Below are 11,062 nucleotides of genomic sequence, written 5' to 3'. Positions count from 1 at the left end.
AAGGATTTGTGTTTACATAAAGATTACATTGGGCATGGATGGTATTTATGGCGCTTCTTAACCTCAGTAGAACCATGATTTTTATTTCCCACTCAATGAATCAATGCAATACACAACAGTACCTCAACTAATTATTTCCCTGCAGACAAAACAGCAATTAAGGATATTCGAAGAGGACTTTATGAGTGTTGTCTTGATCATAGATATTTCTTTATATATTTCAAAGGAGAGTCCACTGATGGATAAGGTTTACAGCTTGGGGATAAATGTGCTGATACATTTCATCGGCAGCTGTGTCAAGCATCTTAAAAGCTATGTGCTGTGAAGTAAGCATTGACTTATGTATGTTATGAATCTGCATGCATGTGTGGTGAAATTTCATATCTCATGTAGTCAAAGATACAAGTAAGAGCGCTACCTGAAAGCACATAAACAAACCTGAGCTCCGAGAGGAACATTTGTGTGGGAGAAGGGAAATTGAATTTGTAGCTTTAAGTGCTAAAATCGATCTTTCGTGAGGTGCTAGCATGGCAGATGCTAATGAAAAATGACTGAGGGCACATTACTGTGAGCACAAAACACACATTATTGTCGAGTCCAGACATTTTACAGTGCAAGTCCGAGGCTGGTCTGAGGCATGTGGTAACTTTACACTGGTCACTAATCACAAACATCTCAAAATTAACCTCACTGACAGCTCTGAGAGCGCCACAACAGAAAGTGCAGGCCGAGAAGTTTCCAACTAGCCATCTCTCATCACTCGCAGATGGTTGTGAGTGGGTGTGTTTAGTATTTGGACATGTATATTGCACGTGCATGTGCACATGTGTGTGTATCATGTTTCTTTACTCTCATTCTGTTCATTCATTACCATATTCAGTCATCTAGTTTGTTTACTTTTTTGTGTGGTAAAATTTGAAGCCAAAAAATGGAGCCTGTGGTGTGGATTGTGTCTCTGTAATTAGCCTGTTTCCTATTTTTGATCTGGAAAATCACAGCAGCTGTTTTAATTTTCTTCTAAACTGCCCACCAAAATTGGTTTCTGTATAAGAGAGTACAGGAGATAGAGAAACTGTCCTCGCATCTTTGCTATTTTCTAGTCAATTACTGGATGGTTTTACCTCACCAAGGTTCTAAAGGTAAATTAAAGAAAAAGATTACTGTTTTGTTGAACTGATCACAACCAGCAGACATATGCGACCAGTGATGAGGGATCATTGGTAGCCATTGCTTTGTTTTAACGGGTTACAAGCCAAAAAGGTTGGGGACCATCTTTCTAAACACTCCTCATATTTCAGTAAGTATTTGATCTCACTCAATCAACTGTCAATGCCTGTTAATCCTGCAGTAAAAACAGTAAAAAGCGAATGTAATCTGGTTTTGTGCGTCAAATCATCAACATTATTATAAAGATAATGAAGTTTATTTTCATACCCACCACATGCCACACTTCGGACTTACTGAACTGCAGTAAATTACATAATGTCTTCTGTTTCTTTAGGGTAAAAGGCTAAAAACTCTCCATCTTCCTCACAGTAATGGCACCAACTCCATTTTCCATTAGTCTCTCAGTAAGTCAGAACTGTCTCTGTCCAATCCTCACGCTGTCTTACATCCATAGCCACCAGGGTGCTGTTTTATCAGTCCCTTTACGACCTGTCTGCTCAGCTTGTTCAATACACTACATGTCGGAGCAGCTGTAAATGGCCTTTTAGGGATTCTTCTCTCGGCACTGGAGAGCTTTTACAGAACACAATGGCTGTTGTGGATTTGTGGTGTGTCGGTGGATGTGTGCACGGGCTTTCAGAAAGAGTTTCTGATGGGTGGAGTGACGTCTGGGAGGCTTTTGATGTCAATGAAAGTGGGGTTGTGTTTATATATGTGCCTGTACTCCCGCACTACTGTGTTTTGGGGGGTTTATTTTAAAGGCACGAAAAGGTCCTTTGATTTAAGTAATTTTAATAAACCTGAGCGACATGTGTGAGCTAGTTACCATTACTACGCCTGTCGAGCTTTCTATTCTGGCACGGTACATAACCAGTTCTCAAATACATCATCAGTTTTCAACGACAGTGGCAGATTTACCACCCATAATTCTTGGTAATTTTTGAAACAATGGGTCCTCGATTTTCAACAGAAGTAGACAAAAGCAGACTTCAAAGCTTCTAACGTGAGCCAAAGTGCTTCTTTTTTATATAAAATGTTGACGTGTGTTCACGAAGTCAAGAACAAGAGTGATTATAAGATAAACACACATTTTACTTCATCTACAAGGACATTTCTGTTAAAACAAGCAACAGTAAACAGTGTACCACCTGCTTAACATTTCCTTCCAGTGAAAAAACATATACATGGTAGAAAGAGATACTTACAGCAGGGAGGAATTGTCGGTATGAAGAAGATGAGAAAAGTCATTTTGAATTTGATTTTTATTGAGGAATGATTTGTTAGCTGCAATGTAAAACCATGCAAATGTTTTCCACTCGGCTATGCCAAGTCACTGTCATAAAGCACCAATTTATCACACACACACACAGATACCCACACTCTCTGACCTCTTCCTCTTTCCTCTCTCCCTCGGCATTATGGGAGCGGGCAGTTTAAAAACAGAGGTATTTACGACTCAGCACTCTCCTCTAGAGTTCCTGGAGCTCCATAGACATGTGGGACGGGCAGTGTGACACCACCAGCTCAGTTTAAAGATAGACAGGGGTTTGGTTGGCTATCTGGCTATTTTGTATCAGGGTCCATCTGTCTGTCTGCACACCTGCCTGTCTGTCTGTCTTGTGCAGTTAAAGCAGGACTGCATATTTTCCAAGAGAAGTGGGAAACTTACTCAGCATATGTGAAACCGTGTAACTTAACTTTGACTGTAAGAAAGAAAATCAAACACCCAACAGCTTTTTATCTACAACTGGATGGTGATCACACTGCTGTTACTTCAAATCTGTGCACCATATCTGACAGTGTTAATATGACTCTTTCTGCAGTGGTGGAATAAGTATTTAGATCCTTTAATTAAGTAAAAGCGACAGTAAAACAATGTGAAAATACTCAGTTATCAAGTAAAAGTCCTGAATTCAGAATTACCATCAAAATATATATTCTGTTGTTTAAAATACTAATGTTTTATGAGAGGGTCATGTTTTGTAATGTAAATCTAATCTGCAGAGTAACTGTAAACTATAACTGTCAAATCTGTCAAATAGTGGTAGTGGTGTACAGTATAAAGTATATTTACTTCTAACATGTAGTAAAGTAGAAGTATGAAATAACACACAATTTTAATACTCAAGTAACTTGAGTAAATGTACTTTTCACTACTGTCCTCTTGTGTTTTATTCAATTTTTAATCTAATGATACTGTAATCAAATCACAGTTTGGTCACATTTAGCAGTACTAGCAGTCTAGTAGTAGCAATAGAAGTACTGATAGTGATGCAGTATTATACATATACATATTTTCAATTGTTTAAACCATAAAAAAGTGCAACATTTGAATAATTGTACTGCCTTTGTTGGCCTCAAGTTAAAACTTTCAACAACTTCAAAACTAAAATAATCTGTCGCCATCTACTGGTCAAAGGGAGTGATCATCCATCTTTGAGCCACAGGTGAAAACGATGCAGTCATGATTAAAACACAGCAACTCCACCTGCTCAAACAAAGGGGAGTGTGGAGGAAAGAAACAGCAGAACTCTACAGGATTTGTGTGCATGACCTGCAGCTTCTTCCTTCTTTGATCAGTTTTTAGGGGCAAAGTCAAGCAGACATGACAGACAGATATTTAGAAATTCTGAGAGACGGCAGTCATACAGGGAATTGCATCCCATCAGGTCGACAGCTCCCCAGGACCCCTCCTTTGACGGACGTGAAGAGACACCTGGATTTCTGTAATGAGGATTGTGAAGAACCACTTCAGAATATGCAGGTACATGCAGAGATTATTTTACTGCCCCCTCTTTATCAAACTGTGTCTCAGTGTAATCAAATCGGTTATCCTCTCACTTTATCAACAGGCAGGTACTAGAGATCAAGATGACATGGACCAAAACAGCACGTTTGATTTCAGCACTCCTGAGACAAAAACAGGTACGCAGTGATCTGTACAGTGCAGTATAGTCTGTGCGATGCTGCTTATAAAGCTCCTTTGCACATTAAAGCGGGAATGAAAGCTTATCTTTATGCTTTACGTCTTACTTGGTTGTACTACTGACTTTTTCCTGCACTAAATATTTTCCTTGTTGTCGCTTCAGAACACGTTTCCGAATCCGATGACCCCAACTCCATGCTGAAAGGGATGACGGGTTATCAACTGACGCCAAGTGACTTGGAGTTCATTAAGAAGATCAAAGAAGAGAAACTTTCAAAAAAACTACAGGTAATTTGGGCTTTCTCACTCACTGCTGCTGCTTGATGACAATCCTTTCCCTTTGTTGCACCTTTATCACATTGGGATGTTCTGCCTGCTCCCAGGGAGACCTTGAAGAGGTGCAGAGGTTGTTAAAGAGGGAAATGATGGCCGCAGAGCTGGCGTGTGCCTCCAGGGAGAAAGCACAGGCTGAACTCAAAAAGGTGGGTCTCTTTTTGAATTACAATAAATAAGGAAGGTGTCGGGAAGATGACAAAACACATGCAAAAAAGTGAAAACTTTATCTCCAAAATGTTGGTTTTCATCCAACAGCAACCACTTCATGACTCCTTTTAGCTCTATAGCAGATAGAAGGGCACATCTGACCTTTTTACCAACATAATAACTCCCTCTGAGTGTTCAAGCTTGTGTCTGGTACAGGCATTTTCACGAGCATTTTATATTGCCCCTGAAATGGCATTATTTTCCAAAAAATGTCTTCCCCCTTCAAGGTCAACGATGGTATAAATGTGAAGTTAGAGATGATGGATCCTTTGAGATCATTCCTCTGGCATTTACAGTCTGTTAGATAACAGTGGAAATTCACCAACTACGTAGGAGCTGATGACATCCAACAAAGGTTAAGAGGCAGATTGGATCCACAACTTCAAACCCAAGCCCAGTGAGCCTGCAGAATTTGTTCTTAATAACATAAAAAGATAACACAGACCAATATATTCACTAATCACAAAGTGTGCAGGTGCCTTGCACTTGAAATCCTGCTGAAACTGTTGTTTTTCTGTCAGTTCCCGTCGTGTGAGGAGCTCACTGAGTGGGTGAAGGTGGTCCTCAGAATGACATCGCCATCGACCGAGTTAACACACCTAGACACAAAGTCTCTCCTGGCCATGGTGACGAAAGAAAACCTCCGGAGAGTCATGGATGAGAAGAGGATTGAGCTCGCTCGGATGGAGACGACGGTGGCCAACAAGTAAGCTGTGCCCACATCTTGAGGCACTGAAGGCTGAAGTCAATGTCACTTTTTAAAGGATCATGTTTACTTATGTACTAGACTATTTATTTTGTTTATTTTGCGTGACGACCAACCATTTTCCAAAGCATAATATGTTGTTTTTTTTAAGGTCTTTGCTCTATTCAGTACACTGAGGAAAATGAACACAAGTAGACATCAAAGATTAAATATGTAGCTACTGCCAGCAGCCGGTTAGCTTAGCATGAGGAGTGGACAACAGGGGAACCAGCTCGCCTGTCTCTGTACAAAAGTTAAAAGAAAATCCGCCTGTCAGCGCTTCTAAAGCTCACTAATAAATCCATGTAAAAAACACATTGTGGTTTTATGGATGGTGTTACGTGCCTATTTTTGTGCTAAGCTAACTGGCTGCTGTCAGTCGCTGTATATTTCAGTGGTATCGATATTCTCATCGAACTCTCAGCGAATAAACATTTCACAATGTCAAATTATTCCTTAAATATACTGAAGATACTCCTGTGGAGCTCAGTTTTTCTTCTTGGTAATCTTAGTACATCTGAGTACAGAAATACCTTGAACAGATAAGTGTGTAGTCTTGCATTGCGGTGCTCAAACACAAGAAACTTGACAGCGAACAGCAACAGCTGCAGAACTTCATATTGTCCTTTTCACAACGCTGATTGCTTATTGATTCTTTTCTGGGTTCAATTTGTCCGTCAGTGTGTCTGAGAAAACGCGTGTCCCTCTGCACTGTACGTGTTGTGACATTTAATGTCCAAGGGAAAAAACAGGGTGAAATACTCACATGGATTCCTCAAAAACACAGGAGGAAGAAAGAGGCTGAAGAGAGAGGGCAGCTTGAGAAACAAATTGCCAGTGAACAGGTAAGAGAGGTTCCAACTTGTGTAACATTTTATTGTTGAAGTGATTTTTGACTCTTTTTAAACTGCTTTCAGATGAAGATACAGGGGCTGATGAGCCAGTTATCTGACCTGAAATCTGAATTTGTGCAACAAGAGGTGAGAGTCTGATTTGATCTTATGTTATACTCATTCATTTGGTGTTTGGCTGAGTGGACAAATGTTCCAGTAAACGAAGGCTTTTAAGGATTTACTGTCCTCTAAAGAAAAATACCATGCTTTCACAGGAAGCCTATAAAGCTCTTGAGAGGCAGATCAACTCCAGAGAATCTCCAGACGTCCAAGTGGAGGCAGGAGAAGCAGATACCTCAGAGGAACTACAAGCCACTAAAAGCCAAGTGAAACATGGAGGAAAGCAAAGAAAAATGGCTGTTAAATCTACCGAGAAGTTGCAAGACACAACAAACCAAAGTAAATCAACAAGGAGTAAACACAGAGACGGTAAAACAGACAATCAGACCAGCGTGAAAGATGACCGTGCAAATAAGAACACAGATGAAACTTTGAAGACAAAACAGAAGACTGGAGCTGCGGCAGAGAGGCCGACAAAGTCCGTTAAAGCAGTCAGAGGGCCACAGAGGAAAGTCGAGGAGAAAGAATCAAATCCACAAGAGTCTGAACCTGCTGTGAGAGGGAATAGAAAGCCTCCTGGGACCACACAGACCGCAGCTTCACGACCGAAGAATCAAAGTAAAGTGAAAACTGTGGAAGGTCGGTCCTCGCGCAGCAGACAGAAAGCTGCTGCAGATGATGCTGGAGAGGAGGCTCAAAATGCTGGTCTGAGGAGATCCAAGAGGATAGCCAGCAGGAGGTGACGTGTTGAGCAGGTTTTAGGTGCTACTAGACTGCCTTAGGGATGGAAGTAATGGTCGATCCACCACTTTGGGTCAGTGCTGAAATATTTCAACAGCTAGTCGATGGATCGGCATAAAATCTCACACAGACATTGATGAATCCTAGAGGACAAATCCTTACAACCTTGCAGATCTCCTTGCTTTTTATTTTGAGCCGTCGTCGGGTCGGGTTTATGACCAAAGACCTGCTGAACTAATGACATTCCCATCAATCTCAGCTGTACTTTGTGTTTAGCCACTAATTAGCATATGTTAGCATGCTAAAACACTAAACTAAATTATATCTACTAAATGTTAGCATGTTAGCATTGTCATTGTGAGCATTTTAGCATGCTAGGTAGTTGCATTAATTCCAACAATAGGATTTATTTTATTTTATCTTTTTAAATGTACGTTGTATATAATTTTAAGAAACTATGTTGGCAGTTTTATTTTTAATATGAAAATAAATTGGAACTTTCACAAGACTAGATTCACATCTGAGTGTTGATTGATGCGTGAAATTATTGCTGTGCTGTTTTTCAAAGAATTATGCTCAAATAATAAGGAAGGTCAAAGGCAGCAGCAGCATATTGGAGCTGACTCGGGGTTTAAAGTTTTCTCAAGGACACCTCTAAAGAGTGAGTGCAGGAGCCTGAAGCCCAAACCCTCATGACAAACTGAATGAAGTGTCATGTGTTTGATTTGTGGTTAAAAAGGAAGTCTTTCATGCAACCTTAACAAATTGACCTCTGGAGCGCGTCACAAGTGGCTCTCTTAGACATGTTTGTTTTCCGTAGATTAGTAATCATAGATTGTTAACTGTGAATACTCTGATTTCTGTGAGATTATTAAATGCTTCCGAAGCTAAACCCAATTTCTGTTGGAGCCAGCGGACATTTTATCTCACCTCATCTCTCTCCTTTGCTGTCACAGTTGGAAATGAGTCGCAAGCACTGCTGAATCACTGCAGTAATTCTTGGACGGCCGAGCAGCAATTTGGGAGAAACATTGTTAATCTTGCATTAACTCCCAATCAATCGCCCCACATTCGCTGTCCGTGAGTCTGGAGCGGGAAAAGATTGTGCTGACAGTTGGAATATTTCGAGGCACCTTCTTCAATTACAAATTAAGTTTGAACTGACGGTCAGATTTGTCCGACATCTGCCAGGACTTGCTGCAGTCTTGACAACTGGAGTAACATCTATCTTAGCAGCTGAAGGTCTGTTATGTTTTTCCACCTTGGGTCTTGATCCTTGACTTTTCCTGCAATCTGCGAGGCTCATTTTCAGTCTGACTCTAATCCCCAGAACCAGAAGAGGGATTTCCCTTTTTCCCCTCACAGCTATGCACACACTCACGCAGATATTTGTCTGATGGTCAATCACAAAGACCCGGCCAAGACCAAAGTAATACAAGCGCAGGGCGGGAATCATGGATCCATATCCTGCCATTAAGTTTAATAGTCTAATATCAATAAAGTGAACCTCTCCAGCAAACTTACCATGAGCAATGAGTTTATTCTAGTTTTGGCTGCAGAGAGTTCATCACCTTTTTTTTCCCTGTTATTTCTGCATTATTTCGGTTTTCTTCTCTGTGGCTCAGCGTTCCTCCGAGTTTCTCTGCTTGTGTTTGCCAAACCTGGAGCCCTGATCTGCTTTTCGGAATCGAGGCATGGGAACGTTACCTCAAATGCGTCAATTTCAGAAATCAGATCTTGTTTACGGAAGGAGTCCAAGCAGACAGCCAGGATCCTGGCCCAAGGAATTGTGGGTCATGGATTATATACAAATTGCTCATGTCTTTCGCCTTGTGGCAGAATAAACTTCCCTCTTTATTTGGGCGTTTATGTAATGACCTCTCAATTTACGAAATGGGCATAAACAGCAGCTATTGTATCAGTGGCCATATTATATTATTGTGTAATTATATTAAAGGCATCAAATAGAAAAATTAAGTATTCTTAATTAAGTGTGTAATAGCTTATAGTCTTGAAACTTTAGTGCCATAATGTACAAAAACTGACGATAATGGTACTTTTACATCATGCTACATGATGAATTGTAGCCATTATGCTTTAAGGCTTAGGTGCATGTAATGTAAGCCACCACTAGGGGGCAGTGCTATGGACCTGAACCCTCTACTGCACCTCATTGCCCTGAAGCAACAAAGTCTTTTTGGCCTTCTTAGGTAAATCAAAATTTAATGTTTTACATGTTGTATTATCTGTAAACATGTTTCAGATTTTGGGGTCGGAGCACCCTTTCAGAAAGCAGAGCTGCATGTGGCAATTTGTTATAGATGCTCATATAAATTTGACTTTTTCCAACACCTTGAACTGTACTCAAGTAGAAATTTGTTGTACTTGTACTTCACTTATTTTCTTTTCATGCTACTTTACACTTCAACTCATTTCAAAGTGAAATATTGTAAAAAGTACAAAAGTGATTAAATAATTAAGTAAATAATTAATTTTTCATGCAAAATGCCAAACATTTCATGGTCAAGAATAACTGCTTTTCCTTTTAATTAATTTATTAGACTGTTGGTTGGACAAAACGATCATTGTGAAGGTGTCACCTTGTATACAAAGATGTTGCTTTATATTTCCAAGGTTCATAAAATATATTTTTAAAAGAAAAACTAAATTGTTACATACAGAAACAGTATTTGCTCTACAGAAATCTTCTGGGTGGGCTGGGTTTATCAGAAGACACATATAGGGTGAAGTATAATTAATGTTATAGAGGGCTAACATCTGTTAAAACACTAGTGTCAAGGTTAGAGAGCGCCGTCCAGCAGAAGAATGTCTTGAGTGACAAAGTTATTTAGTTTCAGACTCTTTGCTTGCCATCCTGAACCATCTGTCTCCCCTGTAACGATTCTCTGTTTAGCTTGGACACCGAGGCACGACAGTCCCCTGTCCCCTGCCAAGGAAAACCCTGTAAAAGTATATTAGTGAGAGCGAGGGCTGAGACCAGAGGACGTGAGGCCTGCGACACATGTACGGGCAGCCGTGCCAAGTCTAGCAAAGCAGGAACACATTGGCGCTCACTGAATGCATCCAAATCTCAGAGTGGAGGCAAAGTGTGAATCCTGCTGCTCACTTCTTGGGCCAGTTGCACTAAAATCCTAAACCGAGAGAGAGCACTTCACGAGAGGACGCGTCTCTTTCATGTGGTTTGGAAACACCAAAGATAACCGCAGACACGAAAGTGCTTTAGAGTGAAGGGTCTAAGCCACATGGTCTCTAAATGATGTGATTGCCATTGAAGAACAAGAGTAGAGAGCTATGACTACATCTAAACGCTTGTTTAAATTCTGTGGTGTTGCAAAAAGATCCACAACTCACAGCAGATTATTAGATACATGATGAATCTGTTCAACATACAGAATCAGCAAAAGCAAAGCAGAAAGAGCAAAGCACTTGTTACTCAAGTCATTTGTTTTGCTCCGTTGCGTGGAATCCACCAGGAAAGGAGAAGACAGGAAGGAAGGGTGTCTTGCACGTGTTCGGAAAGCAAAATGAAAAATAAAATGCAATAGACTAAACATTTGGACAATGCCTGCATATGCACCGGCAATTTGTGGATGGTGAACATGTGAGCTTTGTTCAAGCATCCACCTCAAGGCAGCTTACTGTATTATTATCACATTAAAGGAACCCTTCACCCCCAAATCACCATCAGTTTGTAGGATCTATATCAGGAAGCAGACATGAACAAGGTGAAAAGATAGTCATTTTGGAAAATGTGCATATTTGCTTTCTTAAATGAACACATTGACACCACTCATGTCTGTACAGTAAATTTGATGCTACAGACAGTTAGCTTAGCATAAAGACTGGCAAAATAGCTAGCATGGCTCTGTCCAAAGGTAACGAAATCCACCTCTAAAGGTCACTAATCCCAAAATGCCAGAACTATTCATTTAGGAGTGAATGTGTCCTTCGAAAGACAAACTGTAA

The sequence above is a fragment of the Enoplosus armatus genome, chromosome 24 (assembly GCF_043641665.1).
Source record: "Enoplosus armatus isolate fEnoArm2 chromosome 24, fEnoArm2.hap1, whole genome shotgun sequence".
Classification (NCBI taxonomy): Eukaryota; Metazoa; Chordata; class Actinopteri; order Centrarchiformes; family Enoplosidae; genus Enoplosus; species Enoplosus armatus.
Note: the sequence above shows the minus strand (reverse complement) of the source record.